The 24,278-nt window shown below is 36.7% G+C and overlaps 1 protein-coding gene across 3 annotated transcripts in view; it reads left to right on the plus strand.

Annotated features, from left to right (window-relative positions):
* DIAPH2 (diaphanous related formin 2) overlaps positions 1–24,278 on the plus strand; it is a 953,573-nt gene that overhangs the window by 658,680 nt on the left and 270,615 nt on the right. The window lies entirely within an intron of this gene.

The following is a 24,278-nucleotide window of genomic DNA, read 5'->3' on the forward strand; positions in this document are numbered from 1 at the left end:
GAAGTGACTTAGCAGCAGCAACAACAGCTCAAAGGAAAATGGAATGGCTTCAAACTCACTAGTATTTAAAGGAATTTCTCCTCCTCTCCTTCACTAATCGTATGCCATAAACAAGCTTAATCACTTGCCGAAACACTGTTATCTTTAAGTATTGATTTATCTAAGCTTGAATTTGTCAAATTTATTTTCTTATGTATGAGATTTTGTAATTACCCATTTTATACATCATTCTGTGTACATAAACCTCCAAACCATATAATAATCATCATCTGTATTACTTATTTTCCCTCTGAGATCTTTAAAACGCTCTCACATATAAACATGTGTTGTCGATTTCTTTTGAAAATGTTTCAGATGTGTAATTGGCATGATGATGGTTATACAGCATAATTCCACAATGTTTATGTGAACCTTATGGGATTTGAATATGAGGAAGAAACTTGTCTCATTAAGATATGTGCTCACATGTTCTCTGGGATGTCTTTATAGCCTCATCTATACCTTCTCTGGTTCCTCTTTTTACCAAAGATGTGAATTTGCACCCTGGCTGGCTGAAGTTATAGGTAATAGGTACAGAATCCTTTTTTTTTTTTCTCTCTCTCTCTCTCTTTTTAGAAAGCTAACTGACTGCTACAGCAGTCAAACTCATGACCTTGGCCTCTTTAGCACCATGAGCTAACCAACTCTCACATGTAGAAATTACACAAGCAACAAATCATAAGAAAAAACAGAACTCAAAGATGGCCTTTAGGGAAATAATTTTCTTAAAGAGCATATCCAGATTGAGACCTGCATTTAGCAGCTTATATCAAATTCTTGATCCTGCAGAGTTGGTTTTAAGAGTGCAAAACAATAAAACAATGGCAGTAGAGATTATAAGATTATTTTCTTTCTTGTATGATGTAGATTTATACAGAAACAGGGGCTCTAACCACCTGTCAGTAACATATTTTTGTCAATTTTCCCATAGATTTTTATTCATGAAAATAGCACTATTGGCAAACATGAGGTAGTGAGTGAAAGTATCCTACACACACAATTCCCCATGCTAGTTTGCCAGTTCATTTCACTGATTTGTAGTGCACTGTATTTTTTTTTCCCCAGTGTTGTTGGACTAAAGCAGAGTATGAGTGAAAATGGCTATGGCTGTAAGTGGTTTTGATAAATGCCCAGGTGCCCAATATTACTATTGAAGTGACTTTTTCCACTGAAGCATTACTATTACTAGTGCTGCTATTTTGTACCCATCTTACAAAATATGGGGTAGAATTTGATCAAGTTTTTTATTGTGAAAAACAAGGCCTATTTCTGATTCTTTTGTACATTTCATGACTTTGGAAAAAGTCTTTATTTGTACACCACAGTCCCCTCTACCTCTTAATGTCAGAGTACCAAGGTGTTGAGTTCGATGTCAGAATTGACAGATTTATCAGTGACTCTTCTGGACAAGCAAAAATAGAACACATTTGCACAGTCATGGTTGTCTCGGGTCAAGAGCAAGTGTTAATCCAAAATCACAAACAATGTATAATTCTGTGTGCAGTTTTGAGGACTTAAAGCATGTTTCTTCAATTATAACTAGCACTGTATTTCTTGACTCTTTCTGGTTGTTATCATAACTACATTAATTTTACCCTCATAACCTGAGCTAGGCATTTTGAATTTAGTAAGTAGTTTAAGCTTGAATAAATAATGAACATGATATAAATGAATTTTACATAATTGATAAAATAGACACATGGATTGAATGGGATACCTGACATTGATAACAGGAAATAGTCAACAGTTTTATTACAGTTTCCCTATTTTTTCAATATGGAAATAAATCTATTATATGCTACATGTGACATAGGTTATCTAACTTTAATTACATTTAAGAGAAAATTGAAATGAGAAGATTTAAGAAATCATGTTTGCAAAACTCTTTTGATTAAGTCAGAAATATAGAAATTCATCTTTAGGCAGCCTCAGATACAGAATTTGTTATTAAGCAATCTATGAAGTTACAGATCTGAAGTATGTTATTTTCACATTTACTATTAAGGAATTCTCAGTAGTTTTCTTTCCTCTTTCTGGGTTTGTATGTGTCACACAAACTACAAAGAATGTTAATTTGCTGGCCTGCTTCTCTTGCGAGGTTCACCACATTTTTGAGATAGAACAGAAAAGGATTTTTTTTTAAAAGGAAAGTAGTACCTAGCTGTGAAGACTAAATGAGACAGATAAAAAGGATAGCATAGATGTGCATATAGTGTCCCATAATGAAAAATAATAATGGTCATTATTATTGATAAGTCCTAGAACTGAATTAGGCTGGGAGTCTTGAATTAACATTAATAATAATGTTGATATTAGTATTATTAATACTATTATATTTTGAGGTGACAAAGGAAACACATGAAAAGATAGCAATTTAGGCTTAAATATGAAGAAGTTCCCTAGAGAAGGAAATGTAAGCCCACTCCAGTATTCTTCCGTGGAGAATCCTAGAACAGAGAAGCCTCAATTCAGTTCAGTTTAGTTGCTCAGTCATGTCTGAATCTTTGCGACTCCATGAATCGCAGCATGCCAGGCCTCCCTGTCCATCACCAACTCCCAGAGTCTACTCAAATTCATGCCCACCACGTCGGTGATGCCATCCAGCCACCTTATCCTCTGTCGTCCCCTTCTCCTCCTGCCCACAATCCCTCCCAGCATAAGGATCTTTTCAAATGAGTCAACTCTTTGCATCAGGTGGCCAAAGTATTGGAGTTTCAGCTTCAGCATCAGTCTTTCCAATGAATATTTAGGTCTGATCTCCTTTAGGATGGACTGGTTGGATCTCCTTGCTGTCCAAGCGGCTCTCAAGGGTCTTCTCCAACACCATAGTTCAAAAGCATCAATTTTTCAGCACTCAGCTTTCTTCACAGTCCAACGCTCACATCCATACATGACCACTGGAAAAACCATAGCCTTCACTAGACGGACCTTTGTTGGCAAAGTAATGTCTCTGCCTTTCTAAATAGCTCAACTGGAATTCCATCACTTCCACTAGCTTTATTCGTAGTGATGCTTTCTAAGGCCCACTTGACTTCACATTCCAGGATGTCTGGCTCTAGATGAATGATCACACCATCGTGATTATCTGGGTCATGAAGATCTTTTTTGTACAGTTCTTCTGTGTATTCTTGCCACCTCTTCCTAATATCTTCTGCTTCTGTTAGGTCCATACCATTTCTGTCCTTTATCGAACCCATCTTTGCATAAAATGTTCCCTTGGTATCTCTAATTTTCTTGGAGAGATCTCTAGTCTTTCCCAATCTATTGTTTTTCTCTATTTCTTTGCATTAATCGCTGAGGAAGGCTTTCTTATCTCTCCTTGCTATTCATTTGGAACCCTGCATTCAAATGGGAATATCTTTCCTTTTCTCCTTTGCTTTTCGCTTCTCTTCTTTTCACAGCTATTTGTAAGGCCTCCTCAGCCAGTCATTTTGCCTTTTTGCATTTCTTTTCCATGGGGATAGTCTTGATCCCTATCTCCTGTACAGTGTCACAAACCTCCATCCATAGTTCATCAGGCACTCTGTCTATCAGATCTAGTCCCCTTAAATCTATTTCTCACTTCCACTGTATAGTCATAAGGAATTTCATTTAGGTCATTCCTGAATGGTCTAGTGGCTTTCCCTACTTTCTTCAGTTTAAGTCTGAATTTCGCAATAAAGAGTTCATGATCTGAGCCACAGTCAGCTCCCGGTCTTGTTTTGCTGACTGTTTTTGCTGACGGTCTTGTTTTCTTGGAGCTTCTCCATCTTTGACTGCAAAGAATATAATCAATCTCATTTCAGTGTTGAACATCTGATGAAGTCGATGTGTAGAGTCTTTTCTTGTGTTGTTGGAAGAAGGTGTTTGCTATGACCAGTGCGTTCTCTTGGCAAAACTCTATTGGCCTTTGCCCTGCTTCATTCCATACTCTGAGGCCAAATTTACCTGATGAATGCAAAAGTAGGAAATCCAGAAAGAGAGAAGCCTAGCAAGCTATAATCCATAGGGTCGCAAAGAGTCAGACATGACTGAAGCAACTTAGCACACATGCATGAAGAAGTTTCCAGTCAGGACTACCGTCAACCCATCTGGATAAAGTGCTACTTTTTGGAGAGTTCTGGTAAAAAAGACTAGAAGGAAAAGTCAGAGGATCCTGAATTACAAATTATATAGCTTGATATTTACCTTTTAGAAATGTACTGATGGAAAAATACTTTAAGAAGAGCGATATCAAAGATTTATTTGGGTGATTTGCCCAACGTCACACCATTTGTTGATGGCAAAAGAAGGTCTTGCACCTCAGATACCCATCATGAAGGTAGCCTGGTACTCTTCTCATTTAAATAACCTGACAACAGTGTTCAGAGTGGATATTATAAACAGGGTGCCAAATGTTACTCTAAAGCAAAATATTTTTATTTCAATTAGAAATATGCATATACATTGGAGATGATGTAACCATAGTGACCAAAGTAAACAGACTTTTAAAATTTCAATTAAGGTACTTTCATCAAAGCTGCATAATAAATACCATTTGTAGTAAATTTGTTCTCTATGTCATACATTTATAATATATTCAAAATCAAATATCAAGAGTAAATTATACTTCAACTGAAAATGTCATGTCAATTTTTTGTTTGTTCAAATACTAGTGAAGATTAGTTTATTGGACCTATTTCTTTTAGAGCAATAGAAGTTTGAGAACTGTACTTGGAAATAGAACAGGAAAGCATAACTATAGATATAAGTGATGTAAGAATTCTATTCCCAATTGTGTATTGAAAGACTGACAAGCACTAGATTAATATTGAATAGGTAATTCGCAATTCTGTGTGGTTTACAGAGATATCATATTTTGCTATTCTTAGAAACTTGATTTTGAATTTATTATGAATTGATTTTGGAGGTTTTCTGATACCCAAAAGACTATAAAATGGCAGAATTTCCCTGTAGACATTCATGGAATAAATTATATGTTGTTGTTCTTAGAGTATGAAGCTCTCTATATTGTATATACAGTTATCTGGTTTCTTTGGGTGATTAATGGCTCATAAGGTAGAGAATAATAGATGTATTCAATAGTGATGTACCCATTTGCATTTTGTAACAGATTTGTGATTGATAATTGTGAAGATTCAGATCTTTTGTTGTTATTGCCAAAAAGATAATATTTTTTGAAATAGAATTCATACTATCAATAGCAAAATACATAACTATAATAACTATATATAAAATTTTATATAGAGAAAGAACAATTCAGTGAAGCTTCCCAACTTTACAAGGACCCCACCAAGTCCAAAATGACTGACTATACTAGTAGCTGGTAATTAGCTTACTTCTAAAGAAAGTCAGAAGAATTACTCCATGTTTATTTACAATGTAAAGGTTATGAAAGTTTAATAATTAGTAGCTTTTACATGAATTTAATACATATATTTTTCATCCTCATGCTGTTCAGATGGCCATAAGACACGAACCATGCCCTCTATGAAGGGTTTAAACATTTAAATAAAATATTTGTTACCTGGGGTATCCTCAAATATGTTATGTTCTAAGTTTTATCATGAAATGAAAACACTTTTCTAACAATCAAGAACAGCAGAGTATTCAAAGCATGTTAGAGCAAGATCATGAGACCTGTGAATTGACCTAATTGTTCTTTATCATTTACTCCCCACCTCTGATTCAGCCTTAAGTGGTTGTTTAAGGGAATAAGCACAAAGTATGTTAGGAAAATTGAAGTTACACTACAGTTTCTTCTGAGATGTTAAGTCCTAAACAGATTTCAAACCCAAAGATTTGTAGGAACAAAATGATGAAATAAAAGAGATGCAATTCATTTTCTGAGAAAACCTTCATTACCAAAAGCTGACTTTACCAGTGCCAGTCATGAGTTACCTGTTCCTCATATAGGGACAGCTGATAGACATTCTTGCACAAGTCCTTTATCTCAAAGTGAATTGACCCTTTGAGTCGTATTTGCTTATTTGATTTGTTGAGAACTGTGGACCTACAAAGGACCGTAGATAGAACTGTATTTCCTGGTCAGTTTATTAGTATTAATGCCCATTCAACCTTTTGTAAAAGTATAGGAAACTCAGTTTCTTCCTTTTCTATGGAGTCAGTGGAGCTGGGTGAGAAAAAACAAATTTCTCTTTCTTATACATCCCCTGCATACAGCTCTGATTTCCAAGGTGTATGCTCACCTTGAAATCCACTATTAAAATCATTCTAGGGAGTTATATGTTGACTCATACACCTAACTGCCCCCTATACATTGCCTATCCCAATGATGAAAGGAAGACTTGCTTGATTAAGGTGTCTGTTCCATTTGGTTTTGCTGCTCATGACACTCTTGGTATTTGATGTAACTTTTTGCTCTTCAGATTTGCATATCATTTTTATTTATGTTTTTACTTGGTTTATATAGAAGGTTTAGGGGGCTTCCCTAGTAGCTCAGATGGTAAAGCATCCACCTGCACTGCAGGAGATCTAGGCTCAATCCCTGGGTCGGGAAGATCCCCTAGAAAAGGAAATGGCAACCCATTCCAGTATTCTTTGCTGGAGAATTCCATGAACAGAGGAGCCTGGTGAGCTGCAGTCCATGAGGTCGCAAAGAGTCGAACACAACTGAGCAAATAACACACACACACAGATACAGAAGGTTTGTGCCCTTATTGGTTTTTATTCTGGTTACTTAGTGGCTTTGATCAGTAATGAGAAACAATTTGCTTTGTCATCTAATGGGTTATGGTCTGTTTTCCAATTGCGTTTGCTTTTCAAATTCATCTGAACACCAGAAGGTTACATCATCTTGTTTTTTGTTGCCAACAGGAGACACCCAAGTGTAGCTTGCATATGTTGTAAGACATATAGAAAGGGTTGCAAATTCCACATCTTGTCCTCTGTTTCTTAGTCCAGTACTATTCAGAAAATGGTACATATGAGTCTTGATAAACTAGCATTCTAAAAAAGGAGCTTGAGATATGTTATTTTGATATATTGAAATTATTTATTTGTTGGAGTTAGTGTTCCCAAACTTTTGTACAGAGTATTGTTCCATAGGATGTGAAAATAAATTGAAAAAAAAAAGAAAAGTTTGGTCCACGGTAGTCAAGGGAATTGTCTGTGACAAATAAGTTGTGAATATGCTGGGTTAAACAAAGATTGACAAGTCTATTTACTGCATAATTGTTCCTGATTTAATATGTTGCTTTTGTTGTAAATTTCAAAGAGGAGCTATAATATGAAATGTTTCCCAACTTATTTAGATCTGTGTGTGTGTGTTTAATGCCTTTTAACATTGCAAGCATGGTGCTCGGTTTGGGAAAAGGTGGTCTAGCTATTTATTCTTGTATGCATAAGATGGAGGTGAAATGGACAAAGGCCAAACTGTTGAAATTTTTAATACACCATACCTTAAATGACTATAGACCTTATTGGCAAAGCTTCCTGCTTATAGGAAATTCCCATTGAAATGTTTAGGAGGAGGGAACAAATCAAATAGAATTATTTTAAAAAGCATTGACAATATGCAGTCATATAAGAAAGAATAGAATACTTTTAGCTACTATCTAAACAATATGGATTATATTATACCTAGGACTTCAGAACATTATAAAGCTATGCATGAATGCAAGCCCAATTATCGGTGATTAGAAAGCTGTTGCTTTTGGAACATGTGATCCATTTACACCAACATGCCATAACCCCTGTTCAAGGATTATCAGTTTGTAAACGTAGTATTTGCAGTGCAAGTTATTTAAAACATCCTCCAGTTGATCAGAAAATAAATCACTGTCACTGAACTTGAGTACTTATAACAGCAATATGAAAAACATGGAACTGCAGTGAAACTGTGATCATGAAAGACTCTCCCGTTAACAGCCTAAAACCCTCTGTGAACCATTACTAAGAAGTAATGCGAAAAACCTGCATAGATATATTGCAACAGTTGCCCTAGTTCCATAGTTTCAAATTGAAGTTGCAGAGACTCCCATATGGGAAAAGCACTTGTACATATCTCTCTGATGGTGTTCGTGTCGTGATGTTTGATTCCATTTTGATGGGTTTGTTGCTAGCATGATTCCTGCTGTCACTATGATTTCTGTTTATTATAGCTGTTTCCTTTTTAATAAAGGATGCCGTTGCATATGAACATTGAAAGGAAGCTGTCTTTTCAGAAATTACATTCTGTATGCTGCGCTAGTCATGACGATGTTGTAAAGTGAGTAATTTGCTAACAACAGAGTAGGATTATATTTTTTTAATGTACTGATTAGTGTGATTGTTGTTTCATTATAAGAAAGGACCTAGTGTTATTTTTATTTTTTGTTAGTTTTTAAATAGTGTGCACTTTCAAGGAGAAATAGCAAAGTAGGCAATACTGTGTGGCTGAACATATTGATAGAAGAACAACTCAAAGAACACGGGAAATGAATATGCAGTAAGGGAGAGAATGTCCGAAGTCAATAAGCATATCTCATCTAGGCTGAGCTGAAGCAGTATCTAATGCCATAGCCAAAACTCAGAGCTGAGAGATCCCATGCCAAGAAAATAGTCAAGGAGTGGGAGGCAATGAGGCAGGGAGCTGTCACAAGGGCAGATAAGCCAGTTGTACCGGGTAGTGTTTTTCTCACCTGGAGCTGCTTTTAACAACCTCATGCCCAATGACATTTTCAAGTTGAAAATGTCCCAAAGAGGTCTGTTTATAAAGTAAACTGAACAAGAATGAACAGAACATACATAAAAAGAAGCTTCAAGAAACACAATGTAATTAGTTTACAGTATGCTAGTCAAGGGCCATTGAAGGCATCTCTAATCAGGTACAGATTGGCTGCTCCTCTCCTTCCCTCTCCTTCTCTCTGTGTCTTTCTTTCTCAGACTAAAAAAAGTACTCAACTTAGCCAAGGATGCACCATGCTGTAGGAAGTGAGAGCAGAACTACAGACAGCAGAATTCAGCATAACTTGTTTGGTTCCAGGTTGAATGAGAGGATAGGACCATTGGTGGTGGGGGGAAGTAGTGGTCAGGAATGACAGGCTTGCTGTTCCACTACTCTCTTTCATACACACCTATCATCAGCATTCATATAGTATTTCTAGAATCTCTACAGTCTCATTTAATGGAATGTGTGAAAACACTGGGCTTTTCTCATCCCTGAACCAAATTCAGAATTACCAAGATGCTGGATTCAATCTGGGGGGAGAAAAAACGAGTCCAGACCAAGTATTCTGGAAGAATATCTTTCTACACTCCCCTGATGTCATTTTAACAATCTCACCCTCCTCCACATGCATACACACACTCTGATTCCCTTTCACCTGGAGGACCTCAGTAACAAATCTATATTCCCATGGGTACTTTTGTACTTATTAACATAGCTTCATGGAAGCACCTGTGATATGTCAACACTTTGCTTTGGAACTTTATCCTCTACTACAAAGAAATTGACTTTAAGCTATGTATCTGAAGTGGAATACTTTCTTTCCCAGCCAAAGAAATGGATAAGAAAGGCCGAGAAGTGACCCACAGACTTAGAAAATGAACTTATGGTTGCTGGGGGGAAGGAATAATTAGGGAGTTTGGGATGGTCTTGTACACATTGCTATATTTAAAATGGATAACCAAGAAGGACCTACTGTATAGCTCATGGAACTCTGCTCAGTGTTACATGGGAGCTGGCATGGAAGGGAGGTTTGAGGAAGAATGGATACATATATATGTGTGGCTGAGTCCCTTTGCTGTTCACCTGAAGCTATCACAGCATTGGGCTTCCCTGGTAGCTCAGATGGTAAAGAATCTGCCTGCAATGCAGGAGACCTGGGATCGATCCCTGGGTCAGGAAGATCCCCTGGAGAAGGAAATGGCAACCCACTCCAGTATTCTTGCCTAGAGATTCCATGGACAGAAAAACATGGTGGACTACAGTCCATGGGGTTGCACAGATTGTTAGATTCAGTTGGATGATTAGATAGATAGTGGATTATGAATGAGATATAGTACTAAATAAGGCTGGAAATGTCCATTGAGGCTAGCCCCCTCAGAGGCGTCAGCACCTCAGGAAGTTTTTATTAAATGTATATGTCAGATTTTTTAGTAGAACCTTACTGTGTGGGGGCAGACATGAAGAAAAAGCCAATAGTAAATCATCAAAATGATTTTGCCAGTTACAGACCACTTGCCATGGGAAGCTAGAACTTTATTCCTATAAGACAGAAATCTAAGCCACACAGAGATAGATAAATATCATATGCTATCACTTATATGTGGAATCTTAAACAGGTGTTACAGAGGAACTTATACACAAAACAGAAATAGGCTCACAACATAGAAAATAAACCATGTTTACCAAAGGGGAGGATGAATAAATTAGAAGTTTGGTATTAACATATATGTAATACCATAAATAAAATGGGTAAGACTAGCAAGGACCTACTGTATAGCACATAAAGCTTACTCAATATTTTGTAATAGCCTATAATGGAAAAGAATATGTGTGTATATATACATATATGTCATTGAGTCACTTTGCTGTACACCTGAAACTAACACAACATTGTAAATCAACTATATTTCAATTAAAAAAAACATATAATCATAGCTGACTATAGAGATTAAAGAAAGTGAAAAGAACATTTTTGCAAAAACTAGTATTATTGCCTGCCTTTCAGGTTTAGTCCTTACATCTTATTTGGCAAACCAGCCCTTTGTCAGAAAGAGAATCCCTTCTGTGAAAGAATGATAATAATCTTTTATGAGAATTGCATGATCAGTCGACTGGGAAAGGACTATAATTAAATGTGAATCATAAACAATCGATTTTGCCTGAAAAGACTATGAAGCCATGTAAAGGTTTTCTTTTATTTTGTCTTAATATTTACTAAGCTTTTATAGATTTCAGATTTGGTCTGAACAGAGAATAGAATAAACGTGAGTTGTATGAGTTTCATTAGCACATAGGGCTATTAGCTGTAAGAAAGTATAAGCAAGGGCTAGATTGGCATGACTAAATCTTGTTTAGAGATTGGTTGTTTCTACCTAGTATTTTTACACCTGCCATTCAGCAAGCTGGCATTAGGGTAGTATTTGTGCCTCAGATGGCTTGAATGGCAGATCATATAGATTCTCTCAGAGATAATATTGTTATCTACTTTCCAGTAAGTTTTTGACATTAAAAGGAAAGATTTTCAAACAGTGTCACTACTGTATAAACACTAATTAACTAGACATGCATATTAGCAATGATGAAAAAGAAAAAAAAAAACTGAAGCAAGGTTAAAAAAAATAGAATAACCTAGACCGAAGCCATATACCTTCATAATTTAATGAAAGAGAATTTCTTTACTGCTTAACTGAGTCTCATTTTAGAGATAAACCTTGCCTCACTTCCAGATCAGAAATCTTACCTCACTGTGTTGTTGTTTTTTAATTTTCCTCCCTGTGTTTATTAAGACCTCTCATATCTGACGTGGCGGGGCTGCTCTAATTCTCGGGTCCTGCCCGCTTTGCGTTGCTTGTTATTCTCCATGTTGCCCTCACTTCCATACCACCTACAGGTCTGAAGTGTAAAAAAGTGTCTGCTAGCAGATTTGGATTGAACATTTTATCAGTGGCTTGCTTAATTTTACTTTTTTTAGACCCAGTTTTCGCTGATATATTCTCAAGGCTTAAATAATAATGAAGTGCCTGCCAAAGGTAATATTTTCTAAAGTCACATGAGCTTTAGCAATAAGGTAACTTTGTCATAGAAGAACCTGAAGGAATTGTAATTACACTTTTTAAATGGTTTGTTTTGCCAGTGTTGCTATAGAAAATACTTTATAAATAACATTTCAACAATGATATTTCTCTGAATCTCTTTACAGCCACCAGAATGTTTCCCAGCAACTTTTCTTATGTCTCCTTAGAAGGTGATATGTGTAACTCCTGGTCAGTCTTCAACCACTTTCATAGATGACAGCGTAGTTGCACAAAACTGGATAATCTGGCTAAAATTTCATCTCCTCTTGTGAAGGATCTCTTTTGTGTCTTTGCGAGAGCCGTTTGGGTGAAGAAACCCAGGAAACAGTTTCAGGACACAAGGCATGGTGACTTCACAAACCCATTTCTTCTCTGCCAGTTTTAATCTTGACATTACAAGAAAGTTGCTGCACAATCAATCATGACCTTTCTGGAGTGAAAAAATGAAAGGGAAGGAAAGGAAAGGAAAAGAAATTATTAGACTGATTTTAAGAAATTGAGAGAAATCTTCCATATATTGCTTTGTCTTGTACCCTCCTAGAGTAACACTTAACAACTCATGGGTCAAATGAGATTTCCTTACTCTGAACATGCAAAAGAAAAAAATTTCCTGCAAAGACAGTATGAATTGATTTTGAAGAACAGAATAAAGGGTGAATTAATTGGCTGATCAGCTTAAGCCAGCTTCCCAGATGGCTCAGTGGTAAATAATCTGCCTGCCAGTGCAGGAGACACAAGTTCCATTCCTGGGTCCAGAAGATCCCCTGCAGAAATAAAGGGCAACTCACTCTAATGCTGCCTGAAAAATCCCATGGACTGAGAAGCAGGCAGACTATGGTCTAAGGGGTTGCAAAGAGTCAGACATGACTAAGCAACTGAGCACGCACCAGCTTAAGTTTTAAGACCCATTCATTCATTCAGGAAAAAGTTACTGAGTGCCTGCTAATGTGCTAGACACTATTATGGGCTCTAGAGACGCCATAGCACCCAGAACAGATCAAAATTTTTGCCTTTCTAGAACTTATATTCTAGTAAGAAGGAACAAGAAAAAAAAATTTTTTTCAATTGTAGAGTGTGTCAGCTGATGATTATTGCCATTGGAAAAAGAAAGCAAGAAGGGAGTTGAGGATATGTCAGCATTAGACATAGAGTGGCCAAGGAAGGCTTCCTTGACATGGTGACTTTGAAATAAGGATCTAAATGAAGTAAGTCACACATATATATAGAGAAGGAGCATTCCAGGCAGAGACAAGAGCAAGTGCAGAGGCCCTGAGGCAAAAGTATACCTGGTGGGTTCCAGGAAAATGAGTGAGTTCAGGGTGCCTAGAGCAATCTGAATGAGAGGAAGACTAATCAAAGATAAGGGCCTCCTCCCTGAGGGAGGCAATTGTACCCCCAAATGATGTAGGGCCTCATGGGTCATAATAAGGGCCTGTTGTTGTTTAGTTGCTAAGTCATGTGCAACTCTTTGAGACCCTGTGCACTGTAGCCCATCAGGCTCCTCTGTCCATGGGATTGCCCAGGCAAGAATACGGAATGGGTTCCCGTGTCCTTTCCATCTCCTGCTTGGCAGCCAGATTCTTTTACTGCTGAACCACCAGGGAAGCCCAAATAAGGACCTGAACTTTCATTAAAAGAAAGATGAGACTCTTTTTCAAGAAAAAAGACATGCTCTTAACTCAGTTCAGTTCAGCTGCTCAGTCATGCCTGACTCTGTGTGACCCCATGGACTGCAGCACATCAGGATTCCCTGTCCATCACCAACTCCTGAAGCTTGCTCAAACTCGCGTCCATCGAGTCGGTGATGCCATCCAGCCATCTCATCCTCTTGTCGTTCCCTTTTCCTCCTGCCTTCAATCTTTCCCAGCATGAGAGTCTTCTCCAATGAGTCAGTTCTTCTCATCAGGTGGCCAAAGTATTGAAGCTTCAGCTTCAGCATAAGTCCTTCTAAAGAAATTTCAGGACTGATTTCCTTTAGAATTGACTGGTTGGATCTCCTTGCAGTCCAATGGACTCTCAAGAGTCTTCTCCAACACCACAATTCAAAAGCATCAATTCTTTGGCACTCAGCCTTTTTTATGATCCAACTCTCACATCCACATACCTAGGCTCTTAGCTAGGCATTGCCAAAATCACTCTTACTGCTGTGTTAAGAACAGACTGACCAGTGTGGCATGTTGGAAGGAGGGAGACCAGATAGGAAGTTATTGAAATAATGCAGATATTAGAGTTAATGGTGGCTTTGACTAAGGTTGTATTAATAGAGACTGTGAAAAATGATTAAATACTTGTATATGTCAGTCTGAACTATATGAAATTGCCAATATGTGACCATTTTTGATCAATAGAAGGTATGACTTCTAATATAATTCTTTCTAATCCTTTGAAGGTAGTATGGATAGAATTTTACTAAAATAAGACAATGGATATATGAAACAGGAGAAGATTCAAGGAACAATCCCAAGGCTTTTGACCTAAGTAGTTAGTAAGAATCGAGTTGCAATTGACTGAGATGATGGGGACCCCAAGGCTGTTAGTTTAATGCCTGCTTGAGCTGATTAGCTTTCATTCCCAGACATTGAATTGATTTCTGCCAACTAGTTTGTTGCTGTATACCAGTGGTCACAAGTAGACACTAGACAATAACATGTATGATTCATTGTAGATCTGTGCTCGTTGATGGCAAAGGTAACCAAATACTGTTAAACTGATATTAGATCAACATGATCATCTTCATGTTAGAAGGACATAGTATTACTTGTATCTTTTATAAAATGCCATTTAAAATATGTGATTTCAATATTTGGTATCCTCATACCACCTCTTTCAACTTCTATTGTCCTAGCTCATTTTCTTCCTGTTTTATTTTATTTTTTCATGTCTTTCTGTCATTCTAAATTAGTTAGGATTCAGCTAGACTGCTTGAATTGGTCCATACAATGTGGAAAGATTGTCTTTATGTTCTGTGATTAAGTGTGGAAAATAGGACTGTGAAGTAAGGTTACCATTTTGTAAGTCTGCTCTCAGGAAACAATGAAGGTAGATACACACGCCCGAGCTGAACAATCTTTACATCTTGACTTACTTGAATGGCCTTACTAGGAGAATGGTATACATCCAGAAAAGTGAAAGTAAACTTGACCATGTATTTCCTTTAGGTCCATTAAAGATATGAGGCAAGATCATCAAGAGCAGAATATAACTTTGTGGAAAACCTGTATTGCCGACTTACATTTAAGTCAGAAATTAGCAAACATTACTACCTATTTGTCAAGAGTGCTGATAATATACTTTTTAAAGGAGTCATAGTATTCATCTAGGACAAGTTAAAGATAAGGATCTATCCGGTGGCCTGACATTATCTTTTTACTTGACTAGCAGTCTCTGTGATACATATCTTTGTCTATTATGGGGGTTGATTTCTTCTGCATATGAATTTACAAGGTAAAAAATAGAATTGGACTGAAAAAGTGTTAGAGGCTTTAGAGGAATACTTATATGTATCCTTCAGTATGTCCTAATTTAGAAACCATAAAAGCTGTTTGCTCAAGCTACATTTTCAAGATAACATGTTGTGTATTAACATAAGCAGTGCCCCAAGTTATTGGAAGGCAGACTTGGTTTTGTTGCTGGGAAATGTTACAGTTGAAGCAATCCTTAGCAGCAATTTGGCCCACATCTTTAACAATTTTTTTCCCCTTAGAAAAGTATGATGAGAACCAATATTCTACCTTTAGTATAGAAACCTACCTTTAATATATCACTGTTGACTCTATGCTTAATTTTATTTATCATTCTCTCCTTTTTATTAAACTCTCATCCTTCTTTCCTCTGCCCTTAAGACCCAGTAAGGAAGATAAAACAGTGCACAAATAAAACAAGAAATGTGACATGATGTGATGTAACAGATATTTTTATATTTTAAATCCTATTTTTACTGGAAATTAGCTTGTAAGTAGATGTAAATTACATGGTTTCATGATTCAATGCAATTGTTTCTCAAAGTGAGTTCCAAGGTGTCCTGGGAATATCTCCCAAGAGACACTGGAGGGAGGTTGTTGATGAGATGGAGACCTTACCGCCCTCCAGTTCCATCCCCCTACACACATCCTCACACAGAGAAGTTCCATTTTTATCTGTTTTATGTTTTTATGTAAGTAAGGCTGTGTGAAATGAAAGCATTCTTTGGATTAAAGAATTTTTTAAACCATGCTGCTGCTGGCTTTAGTAAAGTAACATGATATTTGGTTTGATATAAGAGAATTCTGGATGGAAATTTCCATTCTGCCCTTAGATGATGCTTACATCATCTATCAGCAAAAGCCCTCTGCAGAAGTTTCTCAATTGTCATGATCAAATGAATGACTTTTGACAGCACCTGTTGCAGTGGATGACCAAACATTTAATTAAAAAAATGTGGATTCTATTCAAGTATTTTGTTATCATGGGTCTTTTTTAAGAAAATTGGGAAAAACACATCACATATTTCTTGTGATGATGATGATTGATTTCATGTCTAAGTTTCTTCATGTGAATTTGCCTAAATAACCAGCTGGCATCCATTAAACTCTCTACTTATATTTGTTTCTGATCCCCGCAATCAGATAAGCATTTCAATTACACTTGATTCCGTGGTGTTTTATCTTTTAAATTGTACAGAATTTGGAGCTCTGGATCAGAAGATCCCCAAATTTTACTCTCTGTGAAGAGATGTCAGACCCCTTAGCTGAGGTAGCCAGTGTCCTTGATCCTATTGCCGTAATATGTTAGCAGCCTCATATATTTACCCTGGGATGCCAGACAAATATTATCATTTCTTAAATATATCACAATATATAAATTGTATAAAGATGAACAGAGGAGGGAAATGGTCCTTCTCTTTCCTTTCCTCTTTTTTTACCTTCCCCTCTGTTCCTTCTTTTTTCATTTTCTTGTCATCAAACTTTAATAAAGACCAAAGAAGCACTAGGAGACTAGGGGTAGGGAGCACAGGCAATTTGATGAAGGCAAGAGAGTCCAGTACTTTTTTCGGGGCCTCAAGCCCTATTTAGATAAACTTTATTTACACATTAAGAAGAAAAAATATATTTTGACAAGTTGACTTCCTTCCCTCTGGGTTTTTACTTGCCTCAAGCAAAATCTGCAACACTCATGTGTAGATGGGGCAAATGTGTTGGGGTCCATACCAAATAAAAAAGTTAGATGTGCTCTAGGTTTCATAATGGGAACAGCACGAATTGAAAGAGAAAGGTAATAAAAACCAGTGCAGGGTGTCTAGGCAAGATGAGAAAGCAAATTGCTTCAAATATGAATTACATAATGACTCTCATAGTGTTCCTATTATTTTCTGAAAATTCAGAATGGCTTTATGTTGAGCTTGAACCAGAAGGATTCTGTGTCCATTCTGGGTGTAATCTGTAAGAAATGAACTAAAACAGGTGAACATGTTAAAATGTCATCATTTGCTTTACAGCCTAGCCACCATTTTTCTGATTGCAAAACAAGTCCTTCAGTCATGTCCATTGTTTGTCAGTAGTTCTTATGATTAACTTCCTTATACTTAGATAACTTATTAAAAATATTTTAAAATAAGTGGTTCAAGGGCATTTTTTAATGCCTTTTACCTTCTCTTGCCTAGTGAGTGCAAGGTGAAATTCAGACTTGAATATCATTTTTCTTTCTTAGGAATAATTGTTCATTTTTTAGTTGTTTATAAACATGATGCTCTTGCACTGCCTATTAGCTGATAATAATTCAAGTTAAGTCAGCCATATGTTAAAACTCATACTCTGATTTGATGGGAGAAATATCAGTATTAACAGCAAACCTCAGTGAACCTGATCTTAGAGATATGAGTCTTTTGTGAACATATATATTTGACTAATAATGCTAGAGGAAAATTAGTGGAATCAGGGAATATTACACTTTGCATTTGCAAGAGAATGAGATACTGGTACTACTGTTCATATGCATAAGTGTGACTGAAGGGAATGGTAATTACCTGTGCCCCTTTCTACTTTAAGAACCAGTGTATCCTGGCCTTGTCAGTGATTGTAGTCATTCCACTGTTACTGATTACAGTTTTTAGCATGTCAAATCATCACCAATGTCTTAAACATCACCCATAATTGGAGAAAGGATAGTGGTAAAACTATAGAAACATTTAGTGTGGATAAAACTGCTCAATTGTATTATTAGTAGAATCAGAAATACAGAATGCTTTCTCAGAAGGACTCAAACATTAAAGAATCTTCAATAAGCAACAGCAGTTGTATTTTTCCCCTTCTAAGGAAAAGATCAGATTAAAAATCTTATCTTTTGATACAGTCCTCAAAACACTCTTTTTTTAAATATTTTTTTAATCCAGAATGTTATGAGCACCACTCATAATCTTAAGAATTTTCTAAAATTTATGAGTAAGCAGGTTATACAGTGAGGGAAAAGAAAGTTATACAGAACTTGATATGGAATTTGCTTGTTTCTCCAGCTAGACTTGATGTTTCCTATCTCAATCCTTCAAGTACGAAGTTTTAGTCTGTTTTCCATGCCCACTCCATGGCAATGTAGAGATTTTAGGGTATATTCACACAAAAGATATAATAGATCGAGTTTGGAAAATAGATTATCTTTCTACTCCAATCAGAAAGATTTAGCTCTTTTAAGGTCATCAGAACCTTAAAACCTCTGTAAGGTAAAAGTCTCATAATATGGTTTCAAAAAAGAATTAGTCCCTAGTATACTGTTTGGGACTTAGTAAGCATTCAACACATCACCCATGTTCCTAATGATACACATTTAAATATATTCTTTGAAAGTTATTGTTTCTGCTAAGAGACACATTATTTTCTAGCAACAACAACAAAGCCTATTTATTATTTTTTGTGGAATATTCAAACCATAAATGTTTAAAGAGCCTAAGGGACTGTATGTTTGAGTGTTACCTCTGAAGTAACCAACCTTGCAGGTTTTGCCAAACACCACAGGGTTTCCACAGACACAGGACTCTCGGTGCTAAAAATCAAGAAGTTCCAGGAAAACTTGAGCAAATTGGTTACCCTCAAAAGTATTTCTCAAGTTGAGGTTACACTGTATGTAGGTCAATCTGAGCTTTTGAATAATTTCTTACATTAAAACCTGAGAGTCCAACAAAGGATCCTTCCTTTTACTTGAAATATATAACATTATATTCATCCTAGAAGGAGTAAAAAGAAGAGTATAAAGGTTATTTTCATTAAAGGCTAGATCTTTAACTTCAAATGGTATTAGTAGAGATTTTATTACTACTTCATTTAATATTTATGAGTCTACTTTGATTGTCAGTTATCCTTTATGACATCGTTTATAAGACAGCTGAATAGAAGCACATTTTCTAAGCTGAACTATTTAGAATAACATTAAACAATTCTTTAATAGCTGGAAATTGGAATAGAGAGTGCTTGATGGAGAATTAACCTCCGAATCATGTTATATACTAGGAAATTAGGGTTACATTTGCAGTGGTGTGGCAACAAATTTAAGGATTAAGTGTCTAGTAGAACTTCATAACCTGTCTCATTTTATGTATGTCAGAGATCAAAGTATGTCATGTGAAAGATTGCATTACTATGCAGTTAAAATCTGAAATAATGCAAGTAGCATATAATATTTGCTGCTGCTGCTAAGTTGCTTCAGTCGTGTCCAACTCTGTGTGACCCTGTAGATGGCAGCCCACCAGGCTCTGTCATCCCTGGGATTCTCCAGGCAAGAACACTGGAGTGGGTTGCCATTTCCTTCTCCAGTGCATGAAAGTGAAAAGTCAAAGTGAAGTTGCTCCATCATGTCTGACTCTTCACGACCCCATGGACTGCAGCCCACCAGGCTCCTCCATCCATGGGATTGTCCAGGCAAGAGTACTGGAGTGGGTTACCATTGCCTTCTCTGATATAACATTTAGAGGTTGTCATAACCCTAAGCATGCAACAAAATGTGTCTAACTATCATCAGTGTACCCTATTTTCTCCTAAGTTTTGTGTGCTTTTAGAATATTGCCATTGTAGAATAAATAATATTAGTTAAAGGAACTTTATATAATTCTAATCCTATTCACATACACATATGCTTATCTGTATAGTCACATACAGGGCTTCCCTGGTTGCTCAGTGGTAAAGAATATGCCTGCAATGCTGGAGACACGGGTTCAATCCCTGGGTTGGGAAGATTCCTTGGAGAAGGAAATGGTAACCCACCCTAATGTTCTTGCCTGGGAATTCCCATGGACAAAGGAGCCTGGCCGGCTACAGTCCATAGGATTGCAAAAACGTCAGCAACTAAACACACATGCATATTCACATACATGCTGCAGTCCATGGAGTCACAGACACGACTTCATGACTGAACAACAATAGCATATTCACATACACTGACATATTTGTGTGCTTCAAATGTCCACTTGCCAGATCTTTAAAGTTGCCTTCAAATATTGTTTGAAAATCAGACTGGAAATTGTCTTGATTTTATGCATACTCAAATAAATGACATGCTAATTTATACCTTTAGAAATATATCTGCACATAGTATAATTTGGAAAAACACAATTATATTAAAGTATTTGGATTATCAAATGGTAGTGTCAAATACAAAAACCAACAGCAGTAGAATTGAGCACTATGAAGTAAATTTTAAATATATATATCAGACATATATCCCTCTGTATCTAATGAAACTGCATTGTTTATATTTGTCACTTTGGAAACCCTTTTGAAAATAGTAAAACTGTACTTTCAGAATAGACAATAGTCCGAATCGCTTGTGGATTGGAGCCAGTGTTCTCCTGAGTTTATTCTTATTAGTTTTAATGCAATTAAATTGTATTTAGAAGCTTAATAATATTATTCATGGCACATTTCTATAAGTTTAAGTGTGTGATTCTTTGGGGAGAGCAAAAAAGAAATAAAATTTATTTAGTCAGTTAGAGGGGAAGCTGCACATAGAATATAGAAGGGGCGATGCCAAAAGGAAAGGAAGTAAAGCACAGGGAAATGCCATATTTTTAATTACTTCCAAAGGGTACTGGTATATGTTTTATAACTGTTCATCTCTGTTTTTATGAAGTGCTGACTCTTTGAAGCACAAAATTACATGTGTGTGCCTGAAGGCATATGGAAAGAAAACACACCAGAACTTATCACTGACTCTTAGGCACTAACTAGTTTAATATGTACAGTTTGGAGAGATCTGGGAGTCCAACAAATCTACTGATTTTGATTAGTTTTTCAAGAAGAAGAAACAACATTTTCAATAGAAAACCTACCCCTGAAAATTTGTTACATTAGAGATGATGCTTTGAGATTTTCTTCCTGACGGAAAAATAGGTTGTTAATACCAAAAGGTCATTTGCAACTCTAGATTTTGCTGTGAACTATGATATACCTTTGCAAACAGAAATCTTTTAACATTTACTCTTAATTTTTTCCCCAGCGCTTAAAAAGCAACTACAGAGCAGCCTTTTCAAATAACTTATACATAATTCTAAAATTTGTCCCTCAGTTGTGTATTCAATATCTTAATGCTATAATTTGACTTTACTAATAACCAACTTTAAGGGAAACAATAACACTTTGGTGACTAGAGATGATTCTGCATTTAAAAATATATTTAAAGAAAACCAGTGTTTTGCTGGTAATTCAAAGACTTCCATGATATTCCCTTTTGGGAAGCCACTTCCTCTAATGGTTCTGGCAAGAGTCCAGATGGGGGCTTATGAATAGGGGTGCATTGTTTACTTCTATATAGAAAGCTATAATCAAAGGAACAAATACCTCGTGTAGCTAAAAGTCAGATGTACCATTTAATATTTTCATATAGCAACTGCACTGTCATTTCATATAAAATTCCTTTCATTAACTATAGAAAATAGTAACAGTACCTGTCTGACAGGTTTTGAATGTCCTTCTTTTAACTATAGAGAAATCTCATATTTCTAGTACTTTTTAGGATAAGTTTGCAAAAAGAGAGGAAAAAAGAGAAACTCCTTTATAGTTTACTAACATTAAATAAAATCTTTGAAGAGAATGCCATAGTGATAGGAAAGCATCATAAGATCAGTAAAATGACAAAACAGTCAACCCCACGTTCACAGTAGATATAATCAACTAGTCAATAAAGTTTTTTTAATCTGTCTTTTACAATTTTTTGTTTTGCTTTTCATCTCTTCAATTTTTTTTAATGATAACATCTCCATTTTTGTTCTTGCTGTTTTTCTGTATAACCTAACAGACATATTTTGATAGTCTATGCTGCTGCTGCTAAGTTGCTTCAGTCGTCTCTGACTCTGTGCAACCCCATAGATGGCAGCCCACCAGGCTCCTCTCTCCCTGGGATTCTCCGGGCAAGAATACTGGAGTGGGTTGCCATTTCCTTCTCCAATGCATGCATGCATTGCTAAGTCACTTCAGTCGTGTCCAACTCTGTGTGACCCCATGTACAGCAGCCCACCAGGCTCTCCTATCCACGGGATTCTCCAGGCAAGAATACTGGAGTGGGATGCCATTTCCTTCTCCATTGATAGTCTAAAGTCAAACACAAAGGTTTGAGAGATCTAGAGAAACTGCAATATAAAACGCCTGTGTAGCTTAAGACTTAGGAACATATTGATGTCCAGAGTAAAACACCACTGATCAGCTCTTCCTATGCTCTCCAGGCAGTGATGACTTAAACCATCTATACAAGACTATAGAAGCACACTGTTTTTCTTAAACACATATTGCTCACCTTACAGTTAAAAGAGAGTAACTCCAGTGATGGATCACTATTTACATACATGGCTATAGATGAAGAGGTAAGTGGACAAGCCACAGCATCCTCTTCATACATGTGAATGGTGAGCTAGGTATTCTGTTGTTTATAATGTATCTTCTTAGTACAGTGTCTGCCTCAGCAGCCCTGCTTCTTAGAGATATCAATATACTTGATAGCATTGCTCCAGGAGAGAAAATACATATAAACATCTTCAGAAATATAGGATCATCTGGTTAGAATTACTTTTAGTGGCCACATGGAATATTAGTTATACGTACTGTTAATACGAAGGCAGTGGCACCCCACTCCAGTAACCTTTGGCCTGGAGAATCCCATGGATGGAGGAGCCTGGTAGGATGCAATCCATGGGGTTGCTAAGAGTCAGACACAACTGAGCAGCTTCACTTTCACTTTTCACTTTCATGCATTGGAGAAGGAAATGGTAACCCACTCCAATGTTCTTGCCTGGAGAAACCCAGGGACGGGGGAGCCTGGGGGGCTGCCGTCTATGGGGTCGCACAGAGTCAGCCACGACTGAAGCGATTTAGCAGCAGCAGCAGCAGCATCGTTAATACAGAGAGCAAAAAGGACGTTATAATGGAATGAACAACAGTGGTGCGATCACTTAGATGTCTTAGGCAAAATAAGTTTTGTGTTGCTTGGGTTTTCTTCCTAATGTTACGTTAGGTATTTTAGGCATGGTGCCTGGTTTTCAATTCTTGCTAAATATTTCTTCATGCACACTTCTAAGGGGCCTCATTTTAACAGGATCTTCTTTATTAGATCTATGTCATTTGGGCATTGTTTCTGTTCTTTAATTTAGTGAAGGGAAATTTAGTGATTTTATTCTTTGGAGTTGAACATCTTTGTGAATTTAAATATACATCATATAGAAGACTAATATAAGATTCTTTTTTAAAGATGGTCAAATACAAATTGAAAGCAACTACCATCTGTACAAAGTTTTTCATAAAAATCATTGAATGAAGGAACAAAAGCATGTCATTGTATATACCAACCTTTCTTTATGCATTATCCAATACAATGACATTTCAAAAGATTCACAGTGGGTAGCATATGGAATACCCCATTAACACTGATTAGATTTAATAATGTTTGTATCACTGTTTGGGAACATGTACAAGGGATGCGACAGCCATATATTATTAACATCAAAATAACTTAGAAGAAAAATTCCTAATTAAAGCAAGACTGATTGAGAAACTTAGCAAAATTGCAGCCAGAAATAAACACCTACCCACCTGCCTGAGACTTGGGACTTTCTTTCATGCATACAAAATAGCCTTGCTTCCTAGGGCTGTGAGATGGCTGCTATGAAAATTATAATGGGCTGTGACAGTACCATTTTCAGCTTGTCCAGAATGGCATGAAACCTAGTCTCAGAAGGACAACATTGCTGCTTGAGTTAAGGTTTCAGCAAACTGGCTTCAAAGGAAAGCAAGATGGGGTCCAGAGTTGTGCTGAGCTGTGCTTGGCAAATATGCATATATTAAGCTCAGCATCACAATAACAGAGTCACTCATGGACTGCCATGGCAATTGATACCCGACTGTCCTGGGGAGCAATGTATGTAGTGCTTTTGTGTTTTCATAGAAGAGGTCTCTGTGCTATGTTCACTGGGTCATTTCTAGACAAGGGAAGCACCAGCAGATTTGAAAATCTAGTTGGGAAGAATTCCCACCACTTACAAACGGAACAGTTATACTATAATTTCTGTG

This window comes from Odocoileus virginianus, chromosome X, assembly GCF_023699985.2.
Source record: "Odocoileus virginianus isolate 20LAN1187 ecotype Illinois chromosome X, Ovbor_1.2, whole genome shotgun sequence".
Classification (NCBI taxonomy): domain Eukaryota; kingdom Metazoa; phylum Chordata; class Mammalia; order Artiodactyla; family Cervidae; genus Odocoileus; species Odocoileus virginianus.